General features: G+C 47.5%; 1 long non-coding RNA gene across 1 annotated transcript; it reads right to left on the bottom strand.

The window, feature by feature from the left end:
- Positions 1-7,645: 7,645 nt before the first annotated feature.
- Positions 7,646-9,385, bottom strand: LOC116784635. The gene is made up of 3 exons (XR_004356181.1): positions 9,245-9,385; positions 8,426-8,517; positions 7,646-8,071 (listed from the first exon to the last, which is right to left on the bottom strand). It is a non-coding gene; the product is annotated as an uncharacterized LOC116784635 (long non-coding RNA).
- Positions 9,386-18,989: the final 9,604 nt, after the last annotated feature.

The following is an 18,989-nucleotide window of genomic DNA, read 5'->3' as shown; positions in this document are numbered from 1 at the left end:
AATGATTTGTCCTATTTTGCAACTTTTGGCCAGACACTTAAGGTAAAAGTGATGACCTACAGAGCAGAGGGCATTGCTAGGATAGGAGGGGACTCAGGAATGGCAACAGGCTCCCCCCGTGCAGTGGTCACGGCCCCAAGGCTGCCAGAGCTCAAGGAGTGTTTGGACAATGCTCTCAGACACACAGTGGGATTGTGGGGGAGTCCTGTGCAGGGCCAGAAGTGAGACTGATGATCCTCGTGGGTCCCTTCCAACTCAGGATATTCTGTGATTCTATGAGTGATGGAGGAGCTCTGGAGCACTGGGGATGTGTTGGGAAACTCCAGTTGTTGGAATTTCACTGCCCCCGTCCTGATCACAACAAACACCAAGGAGGAGGAGTGGAAAGCTGGAGCTGGATGTGTAGAGGAGCAGGAAGATTCCCAGAGTATTTATTCAGGGTGGGTCCAATCACTGGTGCCCTGTGACAAGAGGGTTATTTGTGGCTGACTGAGCACTGTCTCTGTGTTTGCATAACTGGCAAACACAGGTGTAGCCACTGGGGCAGAAGGAGCCTCCAGGCAAATCCTTGGTATCACATCCAGGATTCCTGGGATTTGGGTTCAGGATGTGCTGCCACTTGCAAATCTCTGTGATGCCCCATGTTTGAAACTCTTACCCAACAGGACCTGCACTCCATGTCTTTTAGGGGAATATAACTCTCCCAAACTCCTCTGAGCACTGAGATCTCTGGGTATGATGTTTTACTGTTCTTTGCTGACTCTTCATCCATTCAAGAGGAGTCAGATCCTGTCCAGGACATTCATACCCTGTGTACTGACACTGCTGGGGTGGAGCTCACTGTCCTTGTCCCAGCCCATGTGGTCCTGTGTCTAATACTAGTGACAAAATCAGTGCCAGTTACACTCCAGTGTTTTAGCTGTGCTGCCACAGCATCAAGGCTTTCCCTGTTTCTCATCCCATCCCCACCAGCAAGTTGGTGAACAAGTTGGGGGGTGGGGGGACACACACAGAACAGTTGATCTCAACTGGCCACAGGGATATTCCAGATCGTACAATGTCATGGTCAGGAGTAAAATCTTGGGGAAGGAAGGAGGAAGGTGGGGGGTGTTTCAACTTTTGCCATTTGCCTACCCAGGTATCATTGAGCTTGGTGGAGCCCTGTTTTCCTAGCGATTCCTGAACACCTGCCCCATAATGGGAAGTAGTGACTGCATTCTGTAATGTTTTAAAATAAAAGAGGGACAATTTAGATTAGCTATTAGGAAGGAATTTTTGGTTGTGAGGGTGGTGAGGCCCTGGCACAGGTTGTCCAGAGAAGTTGTGGCTGCCCCATCTCTGGGAGTGTCCAAAGCCAGGTTGGAGCAACCTGGGCTAGTGGAAGGTGTCCCTGCCCATGGCAGGGAGGGGAAGAGGATGAGCTTTAAGGTCCGTTTCAACCCAAACTGTTTTGTGATTCTGTGAGTCTTATTCCACTTTGCCTGCACACAGAGCTTTGCTTCACTTATTAAACTGCCTTTATCTAGACCTGTTAGGTTTTTGCCTTTACACTAGATCCCGCACTTCCATTCTGGTGGTATCTTAAATCCCAAACTCCCACACCTCCAAGGATGCACCTAAAACCACTGTTGGAGGTTGCTCCGTACACAAACTCCAGGTGACTCTGTTTTATCTCCCTTGTAACAAACACACAAATGTTGTGACTTCATGTCTCCAGCAACCTAAATGGCACCAAGGCCTGTTTTCCAACCCTGAAATCAACTGGCAGTGTCCTGCCTGACCCTGTGATTCAACTCTCAGCCTCCAAATCGGGGTGGCTGATCCAAAGTGCCTCCTGGGAACGGTCCCTGGCCTGTGTTTGGGTTGGTGTTTGTTTATTTGTTTGCTTAATCCAGGGTCAGATTCATCCATGAATCTTAGGTGAGCAAATTCCTGTACCCACTCAGCCCTGTTTGATCCACCAGGACAGAGCTACAGCCTGTGCATCGCTCCCACCTCCAAACCCAGCTTTTCTGCCAACGATTCCTGCTCTATATCCATCCCAAACATCCTCCTACCAGCCTGGCAGGCTCGCTCGAGTCATGAAGCCATTATTCAAATCCCCAAATGCGTTTAAAAAGTGCCTTTTGGTGCTCTGTTTTCCCCACTGTGACACTGAGTCACTGCTGAAAAGGGCTTTGGCCAACCCTCTGCCTGCCCATACGGGAAGGGGCTGCATCACCAACTTCTCAGTGCCACCTACGTCCCTGCTCAGCTGCCAGGACTTCAAAGCAGTCCCTGCACAATTACAGGCTGACTGTACAAAAAGAAAAAGGGAATGGTCTCATCCCACTGTGATCTCATGGAGAAACACAGGAGTGTTCCTTAATAAAGGTAAAGCGGTTTCTGCTTCGCTGCATAATGAACCTCTGATGATTTCAGCAGGAGAAATCCCATTAGAACGGATGGAAAAAGGGCACTCCATCTTGGAAAGGCTGAGGATTCTTCCTATTGTGCTTTGTGGTTAAACTAAAGCTTTCACATTTTGAAAAAAAAAACCAGCCTCAAATATCCAGGCGTGATGCTGTGAAGCAGAATTCAAGCTTTCCCACCCCTTTTTGTCACCTACCATGGTCTGGTGAGAGGAAACTTCACCTTGCACCCCAGTTATGGTCCTGAGCTCCTGTGTATGGGCTGCTAGGTGGTGGGATTCTCTGTGGGAGCTGTTCTGCTTCATACAAATGACTATTTGAAAGTATAAAAGGGTAAGAGATGGAATCAAAGAATCACACAATCATTTAGTCTGGAAAAGGCCTCCAAAATCACCCAGTCCAGCCTGTGACTGATCCCCACCTTGTCACCCAGCCCAGAGCACTGAGTGCCATGTCCAGTTGTTTTCTGAACACCTCCAGGGGTGTGGACTCCACCATCTCCCTGGGCAGCCCCTTCCAATGCCTGACAAATCCTTCAGTGAAGAAATTCTTCCTGATGTCCAACCTGAACCTTCCCTGGCACAGCTTAAGGCCATTCCCTCTTGTTCTGTCCCTTGTTCCCTGGGAGAAGAGTCCTGCCCTCCCCTGGCTCCCTCCTCCTGTCAGGAAGTTGCAGAGAGCCAAAAGGTCCCCCCTGAGCCTCCTTTTCTCCAAGTTAAGCACCCCCCAGCTCCTCAGCCACTCCTGGTGCTCCAGCCCCTTTCCCAGCTCCATTCCCTTCCTGGACACGCTCCAGCCCCTCCGTGTCTTTCTTGGAGTGAGAGGCTGTACAATTTATAATACAATTTGTAAAAGAAATCTGAAAAATCCCAAGGAAGCTGCAGGAGTGAAGGAGAAGCAAAGGCACCTCCTGGATCAACCTGATCCAGAGCCCAGACAGGGTTGTAGGAATCACAGACCTGCCACTTGTGGGTTTGCTCTGGTAATAAACAATGGTGCTGATAATCAGGAGGAAACCTCACAAGGCCAAATGGCCATTTTTGGCTATGTCCAGGCTATTAAGAGCTCTCCCTGCCCCATATGAATGCCCTCAATCCAGCTGCCCCTTGGGTAATGAAAACATCCTGGAGCGGTGTCCTGCACTGCTAAACACAAGCATTTCATAATTGAAGTTGACTTCAGGCTGGGGTGCTCCTATAGCTCAGGCACCAGGAAAATGTTGTTTCGTCCTTGTCATGCTCTTACAGTTTTCCTCGAGCATCTCCCAATTAACAAGTCTGGAGACACAAAACAGGGATAAACAGCCCCAGTTTGGATCTGACTCCGTGTTCTCCTTCTCTCAGCCGCCACTTTGGTGGAGAATGAAATGTAATGAAATAAGACAAGTTTTTCGTGTGCTTCTCATATTTTTAGATTTTATCATCCAGGTAAGATGGTAAAGTTTGAATAACATGAGATGGAAATGGGGAAACTGTGGCAAGTCATAAACTGGGAATGTTGGATTTTCATAGAATCCTGGAATGGTTTGGGTTGGAAGGGACTTGAAGCTCATCCCATTCCAGCCCCCTGCCATGGCCAGGGCACCTTCCATTATCCCAAGCTCTGTCAACCTGGCCTTGGACACTTCCAGGGGCAGCCACAGATTCTCTGGGCAATCTGTGCCAGGGCCTCACAGCCAAGAATTCTTTCCCAGTATCCCACCTAATCCTGCCCTCTGGGAGTGGGAAGCCATTCCCCCTTGTTCTGTCACTCCATGTTGTTGTCAAAAAAAACTCATCCTATAATTTGGCCATCTAACCCAGTGAAATAAAGAAATTACAATATTAATCTATTAATGTTATTAGCTATTAAGATTTCAATTCCTTCCCCACAGTGCCCAAGAAATGAAGAGTGTGGGACACTTAAAATATCAAGTCACTTCTTTGTTTTTAAAGCATAAACCAAATTCTTTTCTGGTCTGAGTTTAGCTGCGGGTGTTAAGCACAAAAAAATTGTGATGTTAATGATGTCACTGGCTATCTTATGGAAACTGAGGTTTTAAAAGGGGCAAAATAAAATTATGAAATATAAATAATTTCTTTTCTCTCCTTTTTCTGACTTTATCTAAAACTTTCCTGCCTGTCAGGAAATGAAAAATAAACTTTGATTTCTCATGTCCTTTATCCATTTCTAACACAACAATGCTGAGCTATTGCAGGAAGAATAAAGTAGAAATGAATGGAGTTTCTTGCTGCAAATTCACAGATAGAAAGGAATTGCACATCTTTTTTGCCTTTTAAGCTATTTCAGAAAAAGTGTATATCACATGTATATACTTGTATACATATGCACGCAACTATTTAAGAGGTGAAATTTTGATTTATTTTGCAACCTTGGTGTAATGAAAAAATACGACCCCTAGATGGCAGAAATTCCTTCTTTTGGGGTGTTTTGTTTGGTTTTAATCCCTGCACAGGATGCCACAATCCCAAGTTTTAGTATAATAGATGGATTTGTAAATGCTCAGCCCTATCCAAGGCTGGAGATCTCATTCCATGGTGTGGCACCATCCAGCTCTAAACCTCACCAAATTTACTTTATGCTTCTCCTGCTGCAAACTTGATGTTAAACTGCACCTCTCTGTCTTAGTCAGACAGATCTGGTGTTTTTAGATGGCCAGTCATTTAGTCTAAGTCTAAAGGAGCTCAGGATGAGCTCAGTGCTCAAATATTAGAGGATCTGGATTATTTGGATGCATTCATGCAGCATGACAGAGAGATGGGGGCATTACAAAAAACTCTTGCACAGTCCTGCCAGTACAAGTCTCAGGAGAGGGGGTAAAAATTGCTTCCTAAAAGTTTAATATCTGGATAAGGGGGTCACTCAGCTGTTTTTTGCCCTCCATGGAGGGAGACAGGTCCATTCCTCCTCCTTGGAGCATCCACTTCATCCAAAGAGCAGTGCTTGGTTGCCTCACCCTTGTACCCTCATACCTTCTTTGGCTGAGGGAATTGGAATTGTCCAGCTTGTAGAAGAGAAGGCTTTGGAATAACCTAATTGTGGCCTTCAAGTACTGAAGGGAGCCAATGAGATAGGTGGAGAGAGACTTTTTACAAGGCCTTGGAAGTGAGGTGGGACAGGATGAGGGGAAATGGCTTCAAACTGAAAGAACATTGATTTAGATGAGATATTAGGAAGGAATTCTTCCTGTGAGGGTGGTGAGGCCTGGCACAGGTGCCCAGAGAAGCTGGGCTGCCCCGGATCCCTGGAAGTGTCCAAGGGCCAGGTTGGATGGGGTTTGGAGCAATCTGGGATAGTGGAAGTTGTCCCTGCCCATGGCCAGAGGGTTTGGAACAAGATAGTCTTAAGGTTCCCTTCCAACCCAAACCATTCTGTGACTCTGTCATTCTCTTTCTGGAATTTATGGCTTCCCATCCCCACCTGGAAGCTGAGGGCAGCACAGGCTTGGAAGCGATGGGATGGTTGGCAAAAAGGTGTTACATGTTACTGCAAGCAGAGGGTGACAGGATGGGCCACTGAGAGTGAAACAGGCTTTTATTATCTGTCTTACCTTGTCCTTCCTCTCTTCTGGCTCTGTGCAACAGGCAGGACTTTTCTTTGCTCATTTCTACCTCTTTACATTTTTAATTCTCTTTTCCCACCTCTGTTCTCTCCCAAGGGTTCCTTGACCTTGGCCAAAACTACACTGATGTAAATCTTCAAGATTTATGTCCATCTCATACCCTCCAGGAGCATGTCCTACGCTCACAGCTATGTATTAAAACCCACCAGTCATGGGTAAATCTGAAGGATATGAGGCAAAAAAAATTATTTACTGCCAGTAAAATGGAGCCCATGGAAGTAGGAAAACAAGGGACAAAACCTTGACTGTAGCCCAGCATTGACCAAAGAATGTGAGATAATCCTTGGTATTATCTAGTTTAGTTACTTAGGCCCTCATGGATTCTCATGTCCCTTGCCCTGTCTTGGGTCACTCTGTGCTGCAGGAAGGTGTTTTCTGCTCATGGGAGGAGAGAGGAAAGGGCTACAAGCAGAAGTCAAGGTGCTGCTGAGTGCAGCTCATCTCACCTGCCTGTCAGTGCTTCTGGCCCATGCTTTATATCTCATCAGGTCTGTAGGTTCTTATATTGCCCATAAACCTCTGGCAGATAATCCCAGCCAGTGATTGACCCTCCCCATAAATCCCAAACCTGTGGTCTGAAGAGTCTCTTCATGGCTGTGCTGGTTGGGTTTCTGTTGGCACTAACAAGGAAATGAACACCCACCTCGGGTGGAGAGGTCTGTGCCACAGACAAGAGGTGTGTCATTCAGCTGCCCACACATGGGCACTTGGTGACATTCGAGCTGTCCTGCAGCACTTGAGACATCCCCATCCCCTGGCAGGTGTGACATGGGAGATCTCTGTCTTCTGGGCCCAGCACCTGGAGGTCTGATGGGACAGGCTTGAACATCTCATGCAGAAGGAGGTGTCCATAGTTAGAGACCTGAGCAGAAAAATCAGGTTTCCAATAATAAGTTCTCAGCAGACTGGTTGAACAAACCATCTCAGATGCTTTCCTTGTTGCACTGATGTCTCTCAGTAAGGAAAACTCCACCAATACGTGCAAATTGCACAGCAGAGAGGAGAAGAAGCTGGGGTCAGGTTTTCAGCTTGTCCCAGGTAAGAGTCTCTGGCATTGTGCTGATAAAATTCTAAAGTCATTAAGAAATTAAAATATGATCCTGAAGGAACCCAAGAGCCCTGAGCTAAAGGGAAAGAGAATTGAGGTGACGGGGTAGAGGTGGTCACCCATGAATATAGCCAGTCCCAGAGCTAGAGCTGACTTCCATGTGGAGCCGAGGACACCCCAAGGGATGCCCCTGAAGTGGCCACAAAATTTGGGAAACCTTGCATCCTTTCTTTCATCCTAGAGCATGTAAAGGACTTTTTAAAATTGACAAGGAGGGAAAACTGTAATTTGAAACTAATATAATCTCTCTGGGGGTTGTTGTGATCCTCAATACCAAAAGGATCATTCATGCTCTCAGCAACCCTGTGGTGCCTCAGGCCGGATCTTTATAGCTCTTTAAAGTAAAATACCCTGGAAACTGCTGAGTTCTTGGCTGGAGAGTTATCAAGCAGAATGGGGATCAGCAGGGCCCCAATAAAGGGCAAAATAATAATAGAATAATCAGGACTTGCACCAAAATACCCCTGTGCAGCCTCCAGAGCAGGTGCTTAGGTGAAAAGCTGGGTCCTTCAAAGAGGGCTTCACTTCAGCTCCCAAAAACATGGCATGTGAGTGATCTTTGCCTGGATTTTGTTATTTCTTGAGGATAATGACCCTGTGTGTGAGAGCTGTGGCCACTCTGCTGCCTCCATCCAGGGGCAAAGAGGGATCCATCCAGAGGGGGTGGGAAAAGGCTTGTTGTGTCCTTGTGTCCTCCCTGGGGAGGAACACTGAGTCCCAGTAGGACAAGTCTCAGCCCCCTCACCCCACCATGGAAAAGAAGTTTGGCAAGGAGTGGGATCAGGAGGAACAGCAGGATCGGGCCCTGCATCTTGGTTTGGCACTTTCATCCCAACAGCCTCCTGTCCGGGGATTTGGAGAATACTGCGGAGATGGGGAAAGGAAGGAATAGAGTTTCACCTCTTATTCTTTTATCATGGCAACAATGAGCTGTGGGAAAAAAAAAAATAAGAAGAAGAAGAAGAAGAAGTTGTAAATGGCAGAATTAACAATAATATAACCCCCCATCCCTCCTCCCTCTCCCTCTGCCGTCCATTCAAGAGACCGACAATAAACAAGGTCATTTGATTCATTCAGCTCGGGGTGTAAACAAAGCCTCACAATAAAATCCCCCCCCTTTTTCTCCAAGAATAGATGTCCCCCCTTACGCCGGGTTCCCCCCCCCTCCACCCCCGGCTTTGCTTCTCTTCTCCCATCATCCCTGGATCGGCGGCCACGGGAGTTCCAGCCCTGCTGCCACTTCCTCAGTCCCCATTCCCGGCTCCGTGAGGCCCCGCTTCCTACTCGGTGTGGGAACCTCGGCTTCCCCCGGGCAACATCTGCACGGATGGCCCCACTTTCTCATGCCGGGAGCAGCCCGGCCTCATCCCGGGCTCCTGATCCAGGGAGAGATAGAAAAGAGGGGGGAAAAAAAATAATAATGAAACAAATCCGACCCAACAATAAAGGGATTCGCACTCCCCCTCCCTGGCCCGCAGGGAGCAGATCCCAGAGGTTTATGGTCAGCTTCATTTTTTCACAGGCTTTACTGGAATATGTGTGGAAAAATAAGTGTGTATATGTGTGTGTGTGTGTGTGTGTGTGTGTGTGTGTGTGTGTGCACTAACAGTGGGTGCAAGGAGATGTGTACTGGGATCAAGCCTAGGATCGGATCCAGAGGGATGTATGAGCCTCTACCTGCAATAGGGAAGGTGATAATGCAATCATGGAATGGTTTGGATTGGAAAGGACCTTTGAAGGCCATCTAGTCCAACCCCCTGCCATGGGCAGGGACACCGATCACTAGACCAGGTTTCTCAAAGCCCTGTCCAACCAGGCCTTGCATGTTTCCAGGGATGGGGCATCCACCACCTTTCCACCTAGGAAAGTTCTGAGACCATCTCCACCTCATACCTTACTAAAGTAATTCCTAGAGGGGATTCAGTGGATGTCAAGCCAATGACCAACACATCTGGGGATGTATCCCCATTTGGCATCTCCATCCTGCCTGTCTCCCCTGCCCCCTACACAAGCTGGGATGACACTTATGGGTCCTGCCTGTGGGTTACTGCCCAAATATTGGGATATCTTGCATCACAGATGGTCACCAGAAGCTCCCCTTACCTTTGGGATTCCTTCCAGTGCCTTGCAATGGCTCCAGGGCCTGGTGGCATGCAGGAAGGGAGATCTCAGCATGCACATGGAGGAGACTCAATCCAGGCTGTGCTTGGAGAAACTTGGGCTGGTGGAAGGTGTCCCTCCCTGCCCATGGCAGGGGATTGGAACAAGATGACCTTTAAGGTCCCTTCCAGTCCAACCCATTCCACGACTCTGTGACTTCACGCTTTGGTCAAGACAGATGGATAGGAGGAACAACTCTCCTAACACACACAGTTTTGCTCCCTGTCTCCCAAGGACAAGGATTCACTACTGGGTTTAAACACTGGGAAATCTGGCTCAGCTTTTGCCTCTTGACTCCACACTAAACTTTCACTACATGACTTCAAACAGCCCAAATCCTGAAATTCCTACTTGGAAGCACTGAAATAACAGTGGGGCAAAGTACCTTCACTCCTGTGCCTCAGTTTCCTACTTGCTTTTTTTTCTCAGTGTTCAACTACTCACTTTACTTAATTGCAGATTTCAGCATCAGGGGTTTTCTCATGATAATTCCACATCACTCAGTACAAGAGAAAACAGCTCAAGTTTTACAACTGATCTAATACCACAATAATGTCTTGAGTGCCATAATAATAATAAAAATAATAAAAAGGGATCAGTTATTCCTTCCTAGGGGAGAAAGGTTATTTTCAGAGATGCTCAAGCGATGGATAATAAATAATTCGAACACAAAGCCCATTTTTGCAATGTACTATTTGCAACACCACAAATCTGGTTGTGTTTTCATTTTTTCTTTTCTGATGGATCCCTCTCATAATTCTTTTTGGGATAAGAAGTTTATTTTCCTGTATGTTCTGAAAGAGAATCTTCAAAATACAAATTGAGAGAGACTGAGCTGCAAGAGGGAGGAAAACTGTGGCCAACCACCATTTGGTACTGCAAGAAAACCCAGCAATGGCAATGAACTTCTGCTTCAATTATGACCTGCAGAACATAAGTAAGTCTTCTAGGCAAGGAAAATGCCTCTCTTCCTCCCTCTCCCACACACCTGCTCACAGACACTGTAAAAATACCCTGTTTCATCTGCTAAAGCTTTGGCAGGTGCATTGAGGTGTTCCCTGACAGGTGTCCTCCAGAAGAATATCCAGTTGAGGTCACCAGGCAGCCTGTAACAGATTTTGTCTCCTCCTTCTGGGAGCAGATCCGTGATTGTGTGTTCACTGCTGTTCTGGTGAAGGGGGGATTGCTTGTCTGGCAGGGAAGTGGTGGAATCACCCCTGGAAATCCTGAGAGAACTTGTGGATGTGTCGCTTGGGGACATGGATTAGTGGTGGCCTTGGCAGTGCTGGGGGAATGGTTGGAATCGATGATCTTAGAGGGCTTTTCCAAGCTTAATAATTCTGGGATTCTGAGTTCATGCTACACAACATTTAAGCTTCAGAAGTCACCACCTTTTGGAAGTTCAACGTGGCAAAGTTTCACCCTGTCAAACACCAAAAGACTCCTTGATTAGACGAAGTCTCTCTGTGCAGACTTTGCAAATCATCTGGGGTTCATATGCAGGAAAGCCAAGGCAATGGGACAATCCTGGGGTGTGTCACTGGGATTTTCCCAGTCTCCCTGTAGATATAGCAGTACCAAAATAATACCCCAGAGCTGGGAAATTATGAAAAGGACAAACATGGAATACTTCAGGTTGGAAAGACCTTTAAGATTTTTGAGTTCAACCATTCCCCCAGCACTGCCAAGGCTACCACTAAACCACATCCACATGGCTGTTAAGTCCCTCCAGGGATGGAGACTCCACCACTGCCCAGGGCAGCCTGTTCCGTGGAGAAATTATTCCTAATATTCAACCTAATCCTCCCCTGGTGCAACTTGAGGCCATTTCCTCTTGTCCCATTGCTTGTTCCTTCGGAGAAGAGAACAACCCCAACCTGGCTACAGCCTTTTTCAGGGAGTTGTGGAGAACATGCTGTATTTTTTTCTCCAGTGGGCTTCTTTGAACTGTATTAGGACCATTATAGGTCTGATTTTCTGATTTGCAGCCCAGGTTTTCCATGGGTTTAGCACCTGCTCTTGGGGAACGATGTGGCCTCTCAACAGGGCAATGAGAAGGAAGTTCTCTTTTTGAAACTGTTTGAGGGGATGCATTTGAAGGGCAAAGGAAAACTTCAGCTCAATCCCTGGGAATTCTTCTCCAGCCAAGAAATCTGCATTGTTGGAAAGAGTCTCCCAGAGGAAGTGATTGAAATACGATTGTAGTGAATCATATCTGTAACAAGGTTGGGCTGCAAGAAGCTTGCTGAACCTGGGAATAAGACAAATGACCTAAAAGACTTTGTTTTCCCTGCAGGAATGGCCTTGGCAGCCCCATGTGAAGTGAAGGCTGATGGTTTTGGAGGTCCACCAAGGCTGGGTGTCCCCAACATTACCTGTCATCAACTGTGCTGCACAAGGCGCTCCAGTAAAGTTGTGGGATGGATTGCCTGCTATTTAGGGAGTCTGAGGTACCTCAAGTGATGACCCTTGTGGTGATAAAATCTGCATGGGGTGTGTTCTAATGGTGTGGCTCATGTGTGGGCTTTGCTGAGGCTCAGAGCAGCCGTGGTCAGGGATGGGCACCATTGGGGCAGTGATGAGGCCATGTGGACAGGGGAGATGGGAGGGTGAGGATGGCAGGTAAGTTTGGGGCCCTGCTCTGGGGATGGTGGCTGGTGTAGGGTGGAAAGGATATTTGGAAGGCGGTAAACAGCCTGGGGAAGGGGTTTTGTGCAGGGGTGAGGAGGCCGGATGGAGCCATAGAAACAAAGAATCATGGAATCATAGAATCGTGGAATGGTTTGGTTGAAATGGACATTAAAGGTCATCTAGTCCAACCCCTCTGCCATGGGCAGGGACACCTTCCACTATCCCAGGTTGCTCCAAGCCCTGTCCAACCTGGCCTTGGACACTTCCAGGGATGGGGCAGCCACAGCTTCTCTGGGCAACCTGTGCCAGGGCCTCACCACCCTCTGAGTAAAGAATTTGTTTCTAACATCTAATATAAATCTTTTCTCATTTAGTTAAAACCTTTCCCCTTGTCCTGCCACTCCAGGCCCTTGTGTAAAGTCCCTCTCCAGCTCTCTTGGAGCCCCTTTAGGCACTGGAAGGGGCTCTGAGATCTCCCCGGAGCCTTCTCTTCTCCAGGTGAACATCCCCAGCTCTCCCAGACTATCTCCAGAGCAGAGGGGCTCCAGCCCTCCAAGCATCTCTCTGGCCTCTCTTGGACCTCCTCTAACAGGTTCACATCTTCCTTGTGCTGAGGACTCCAGAGCTGGATGCAGCGCTCCAGGTGGGTCTCACAAGGGCAGACATGACACATCTCTGGAAGGAATGGTATCCATGAACTCAGTTAGGATCTGGACCACGTGTCTTGCTTACAGCAGAGCAGGGGTTAATTCCAGACATACTTTCCATGACCCATCTTGCTCTGTACTATTTCTTCTACCTGTTTCCGCCATCAAGATGCTCAGGTCTCCCTGGAGTCTTCCTCCAGGCTGAACATCCCCAGCTCTCCCAGGCTGTATCCACAGCAGAGGTGCTCCAGCCCTCAGAGCATCTTTGTGGCCCTTCCCTGTGGACTTTCTCATCAGGTCCACATCCTCCTCATCCCATCCAGACAGATCTTCAACGTGTCAACCATCAACAGCTCCCAGCTCCTTCACTGAGTCTTGTAACCCCACATTATTCCAACCTTAGCCATGCACTACACATCTCTCATCCTTTTTCTCAGATAGCCTCAACCTTCCTTAGATCTGTCTGTCATCCACCCCTTGAAGTTCAGATTTATCATCCTTGCCTTCAGGGCCCTGCACGACGCTGCCCCTTTCCTGCTCATTCTTCCTCTTCCTTCCTCACATACAAGTGGGTAAATGCCTCCCTGAGCCCAGAGCTGCTGACAATGTCATTTCTGAGGGAAAGAGGAGACAAGTCTAGGAAACAACCACCAGCCTCTGCAGGCCTCTCATGTGCAATTTGGACAGTGGTGTTGGCTTGAGTAAGAGCTGAGCAAAAAAAATATGTTTATTTGTCCATTGTTCAGGAATTATTAAACACGCAACATGGAAGGGAGCGAATCCCTGGGCAATGCAGTCACTGACAGGTGTTCCATGCCATTGTTACCAGGGCTGTATAATCTGTGCCAGATTGGGAGTGTTAAATATAGGGAATTGGGTGAGCTGTTAATGTTTGCCTCAGTTGGAGGGGGTTGAAATGGGCAGTAAGGATGTTTGGCAAGACAAAACAACTATGAAAATAATAGGTATCTGTTAAAGTTACCTAATAAACAGCAGTTTAGATAGTTTGTGCAGTTTGTCATTGTGGAATGGTTTGGGTTGGAAGGGACCTTAAAGATCATCTCTTTCCAATTCCCCCTTCCTTCTACCTATTAAAGCAGGACAGGAGATTTGTAATATATTTGGTACCTTCCTCATGTTTGTGTCAACTGTTTGTAATTTCAGGAAAGGTGCACTCAGATTTTAAGCTCCTTTTTCTGTCTGTAAAAATAGATGAGTTTTAAGGTCCTTTCCAACCCAAACCTTTCTAGGATTCTGTGGTTCTATGAATTGTGGAGGTTGGCAGTGCTGTCTTTGGATGGGAAAGGGGCTGGGAGGGAAGTCAGGCTGTGCTTGACAGGAGAAGCTGGCTTTTCCTAGTGTTGTCCAGAGAGCTGGAGGGTCTTTTTTGACCCTGTGGACAAAGCTGGCCTTAACATACTGTGATTAAGGACAATTAATCCTCTGGCTAATGCTTTTCTAGACATCAATCAGAGCGTAATATCACCTGCTCTCTCCACAGAGATGAGCCCAGCCTAGTGAGGCTGAGGAGCTGTGTTCCCCCAGTCATAGCTGGTGTGTTGCTGTGGGTGGGCAGTCATGGACATCTCATCAGGAAGGATGGGTGGCCTACTTAAAATGGAATTTTAGGGCCTTCAAGCCTTGGATGCTTGAGGAAACCTTCTGATCTGAGCGGTGTGGTACCAACCTTTCTGTCAGGTCTGAAAGGGGACGCACCACAAAAGCTTGAAGAAGCTTTGCCATTGACCTTGTGAGACCATGAGCTTGACAGCGGCCAAGAAGACAAATTCACCTTCATTCAGATCAACTGGATGCTGTGTTTACAAAAGTAAAAAAAAAAAAAAAAGAAAAAAAAGAAAAAATTTGGCAGGCTGTGACTGTCCAAAGTCTGAATGAATAGAAACTCCAAAGGAAGCACCTGCTGCTAAAGGAAATCCAGGACAAGTTTTATTATCCTTTTTCACAGGTCTATTCAGGACTACATTAGGGGTTTCCTCTTTCCTTTTCTGGTACTTCACACTCATTCACAACAAAAACATATTGTGCTTATGAATTATATTCCAGAGAATATGGCTGGAGCTTATAAAGGCTCTGGCCAAAGAACTTTATTTTAACCTTACTCCCCCGTGAATTAATTCTCAAATGAAAGCTTTGCAATTGTTTGGGGTTATTTTTCTCTCTTTTCCTTGGATGGGGCACAAGGGCAAATCCTGCCTGCTCCGTGTTAACAAAAAATGCCTCTCAAGGAACAAGGAGCAAAGGAGGTGAGTGAGGCCCTGGATGGAGCTCAGCTGTGGGGAACAAATGGAAGATATTAATATAATTCCTCCTAAATCAGTTAGAGGCCTCCTATTAATGATGCACTGACCATCCTGGTGCATCCAGAAACAGATGGAAGTTTTTCCATTTCTGATGTGCTGTAGTCACATAGGGAAGCCCCTTTGGATGCTGAGGGCTGTGGAAAGAGAACTTTCTTTTTGATCCTGAGACCGTTTGAGGCAGTGATGAGGTGCCAGAGGCACTGAGGGGTTTGCTTGTCACAACAGCTGTTCAGCTCGACACCTTACAGGTACAAAGCACACAAAGCTGAAGGGTTTGCAAACACCCAAGTGCAACACATGAGCCACTCGTGAACCCAAGTGTTTGCTTTTGTGGATCATTTTGCACCTGTGAAAGAAGGATATGACCCAACCCTGAGTGGCCTGGGAAGGTTTTGCACCCTTCTGCTCCAAGGTAGATGTCTGGAAGGCAACACTGAGCCTTCTCTGTAGCAAGTACGTTGTACCCTGTGAGTGCAAGAACCTTCCCATGCATGCACACAAAGCTTTCTTTCATTTTCCTTCTAATCTGTCCTTAAAAGTCTCCTTTTTGCATTTAAAATCCATTTTCCATCCTCCTGCCCACACACTGTCAGGAGGCCACAGCCCTGAACATGGCTTGTCCCCCTTCCCCTGCCCCTGGGTGCTGGTTCTCCTTCTCACAGGTTATATTTTTGATTTGGAGCCCCTTTTAAGAGCAGAGGTGGCCCACTCTGCTTTGGAGAAGCAACCAGCACAAGGATTTCTCCTTCAGCTAGAGGCTCCTCGCTGCTCCTGCAGCGGAAATAGTGAATTATAGCAATTAACAGGGGCATAAATCAGAGCCCGTGACCAGCCGAGGTCACTGAGGGCTCAAGGGCTGCATCAAACCAGTAAATTACCCCAGACAGGAATTCCTTCATCACTGAATTGTTTGAGCCTTTCTTGACACGATTTTGGCCCAGGCCAGCGTCACTGAGCCCAGAAATGGCTCAGGCTTTAGGAAAGGCTTTAGCTGGGCATCATCTATGGGACCCTTCTAGCAGGCAACCTCCACAAGGGCACGGCCTGGCACTGGTTAGTAGAGATACAGCCCATTTTTAATGAGCCCAGGCCCATTTTTAACCAGTGTGGTTGCATGGCAGTGATGTTTCTGCACTAGGAGAACGTGCTCTGGTTCCCAGTTTGCCACCGCAGCTTTCACTGCCCTTGGTGCTCTTCACACTTCCCTCCTTTCAAGGTGTTAGCTCAGGGTGTTTTAAGGAGTTGCCCTGCGGTCAAGCTGTTGGTCCTTGTGATTTCCACGTGGTGCCAGACCCTGTGTCACTCCGACCTGAGGGACAGCACAGCTCCTGCCCTCACAGTCAGGTGTCTGAGCTGCTTGGAAGCTGCCACACACAGAGCCCTGAAAGTCTTTGCTGCACAGCAGGGCTTTCTCTGACCAGATGGGATTGATTTTTCTCTTCTCTCTTTGGCTTTTAGGATGTTTTTCTGAGTGTTCTTGTTTGATATTATAGATGATACAAATACTTCCAGATTGTCTCCTAATACTTTGCAGTAGAGGCACTTAGCATGATTGAGATACAGCTCATTTTCTACCTTGACAAGCTGTACTACTCCAACCATAAGGCAGCTACATTGTTTTACACCAATAATATGAAATGGAAGGACTAAAGCAATGCCTATTTGCATCTTGTTTGGCCAGGCTGGGGAAGAGGTCGCAATCTGGGTTGCTTCTCCCTTGATGTATTAATGTTTCCATTTGTGGGCAGCCTGGACTTGAGCAGCCAATGAATCCCACTTTTCCTCCCAGCACAGGATCCTTCCTGGCTGACTCCTTAACTTGTCTTGTCTCCGTGCCACAGCACTACCAACAGGGATCTCCATACTTTAGGCCTTTAGGTTTTCCCCCATCTCTGAACTGATTGCCCAGGAACATCAGTGGTGATGCAGGATGGTGCTGGAGTCAGCGATAGGTTCCTGCACGTGTTTAGACTAGACTAGAACATCCTGAGTCAGAAGGGACCCACAAGGATCATCAAGTTCAAGTCCTGGCCCTGCACAGATACTCCAATAATCCCACCTTGTCCCTGAGAACGTTGTCCAAACACTCCTTGAGTTCTGGCAACCTTGGGGAGCCTGTTCAGTGTCCAAACACCCCCTGGGGGAAGAACCTTTTCCTTATATCTAACCTAAACCTTCCCAGGATAGTTGGTTTGACCACCACCTATCCTTGTTTCATGGATGGGATGGCGCAGACAGGAATTAGAGCCATGTGATCAAGGGAAAAACTGGTATCTGTTCACTGAGTGGGAACTGAGTCAGCAGTCAGATATGTCAGAGTGGGAGAAGGATAACCCAGGGGAGTTGTGGTTACAAAGAATTATGCTCCACGAGGAAAGACACTCTGAAAGACATTGAAAATAGTTTTTCAGTCCAGGTTGACTCCTTTTTCAGCCCTGGATGGATCAGTCAAAAGAAGGAGTCATCAGTCTCTTCCTTCCACTTCTCTTAGTCATTAAATCACAGAATCATTCGGGTTGGAAAAGCCCTCTTACATCATGGAGTCCAACCATTCTCCCAGCACTGCCAGGCCCACCACCGTGTCCCCAAGTGTCACATCCACATGTAGATGTCCTTGAGGCACCCAGAATTACTCCGAGACCATCCCTCTGGTGCTTGGTTCCTGTATCTGGGTATGTCAAAGCGCCCACCATCCTGGTTTAGTCCTGACAGTGAGACAATGCCCACCTCTCTCCACCTGGATCCAGTTTAGACCTCCAGATTCAAATAACACCAACAAAAATATTAAGGTACCTGATCTGAATCCCAACCCATTGAAAGATATTCCCTCCATCCCACTGTCCTAACCAACCAAAAACTCAAAATGTGATGATAAAAGCAGCTGTTCAATTTCTACATGATTCCTTTGTTTCTTGTCCATTTTTATATCCCTTATAAATCAACAAAAGTGGGACTTGAGGCTTGGGGAAAATAAAAGACAGGAGACCTTCATTTTATAGCCAGACAGGCCTAGTGCAGTGTGATATTATTTCTAAAACAGGACACGCAGAGAATAAACCAGCTGGCACTGACAGGCAGAGATTTGTGCACATTTCTGCCAAAGGAAGATTGAGACTCACATATTTCCCCATCCCTGTCTTAGCTTGACCACATACCCAGAGCCCTCCTGCAACTGGGTTTTGCTGTCAGTCCAGGCAAAGCAGTGTGGTCTGAGCATCAGGGAAACGTTCCCTGACATCAGACTCCAGCTGTGGGCTTGTGGGGAAGTGCCAAAGGTGCTTCAACATCTTCATGGTGCACAAGTTACTTGCTGAAAAAGTGCCTCCTCCAACTGTGCTTTCGAAGTAAACATTCCATGCTTCCCTCAGGAGCCAGGGCACAGGCACCAGAGCCCGTGGGAGGTGTAGGATGTTCCTCCCCATCTCACAGGCATTCCTCAGATGTCTGGGGGCACCAGGACAAGCTCTTGGCTCGATGGCCTTGCTCCATAAACACTTCTGCCAACCAGGGAGAGCTCTTTGCTTCTTTGAGAGCCAAAGATGAGGATTAGGCTGTGCCCCTCCTGTCCCATGGCCTGGGAGGTACCCAAAGGGCTGTTAGGACACAGCAGCTGAGTCTTTACTACTTTTCTATTAGGATATAAAAAAGGAAGTGCAGTCCATGGAGGAAAGCTGGGACATGATCTGCTAAACCACACAGGGGTTTGTGAAGGGGCTGTAAAATGGCTGAAGATTCCTAAATATGGGAATCATAGAACCCCAGAATGGTTTGGGTTGAAAGGGACCTTAAAGATCCTCTCATTCCAACCCCCTGCCATGGGCAGGGACACCTTCCACTACCCCAGTTTGCTCCAAGCCCAATCCAACCTGGCGTCAGAGACTTCCAGGGATGGGGCAGCCACAGATTATCTGGGCAACTGAGGAGCTGAGGAGCGATGGAGGAGATCCTCCTCTTTTACTTTGTGGTCACTTTCAGATGAAGGAAAAGTGATCCAACATTAATTTGATGGGAAATTAATGTTACCTGATATTTCTCCTGCAACCTTAGCAGAGACACTCAGAGCATCACCGTGGTGGATGCCATGGAATC

This window comes from Chiroxiphia lanceolata, chromosome 3 (assembly GCF_009829145.1).
Source record: "Chiroxiphia lanceolata isolate bChiLan1 chromosome 3, bChiLan1.pri, whole genome shotgun sequence".
NCBI lineage: Eukaryota > Metazoa > Chordata > Aves > Passeriformes > Pipridae > Chiroxiphia > Chiroxiphia lanceolata.
This window is presented reverse-complemented; position numbering and strand designations above follow the sequence as displayed.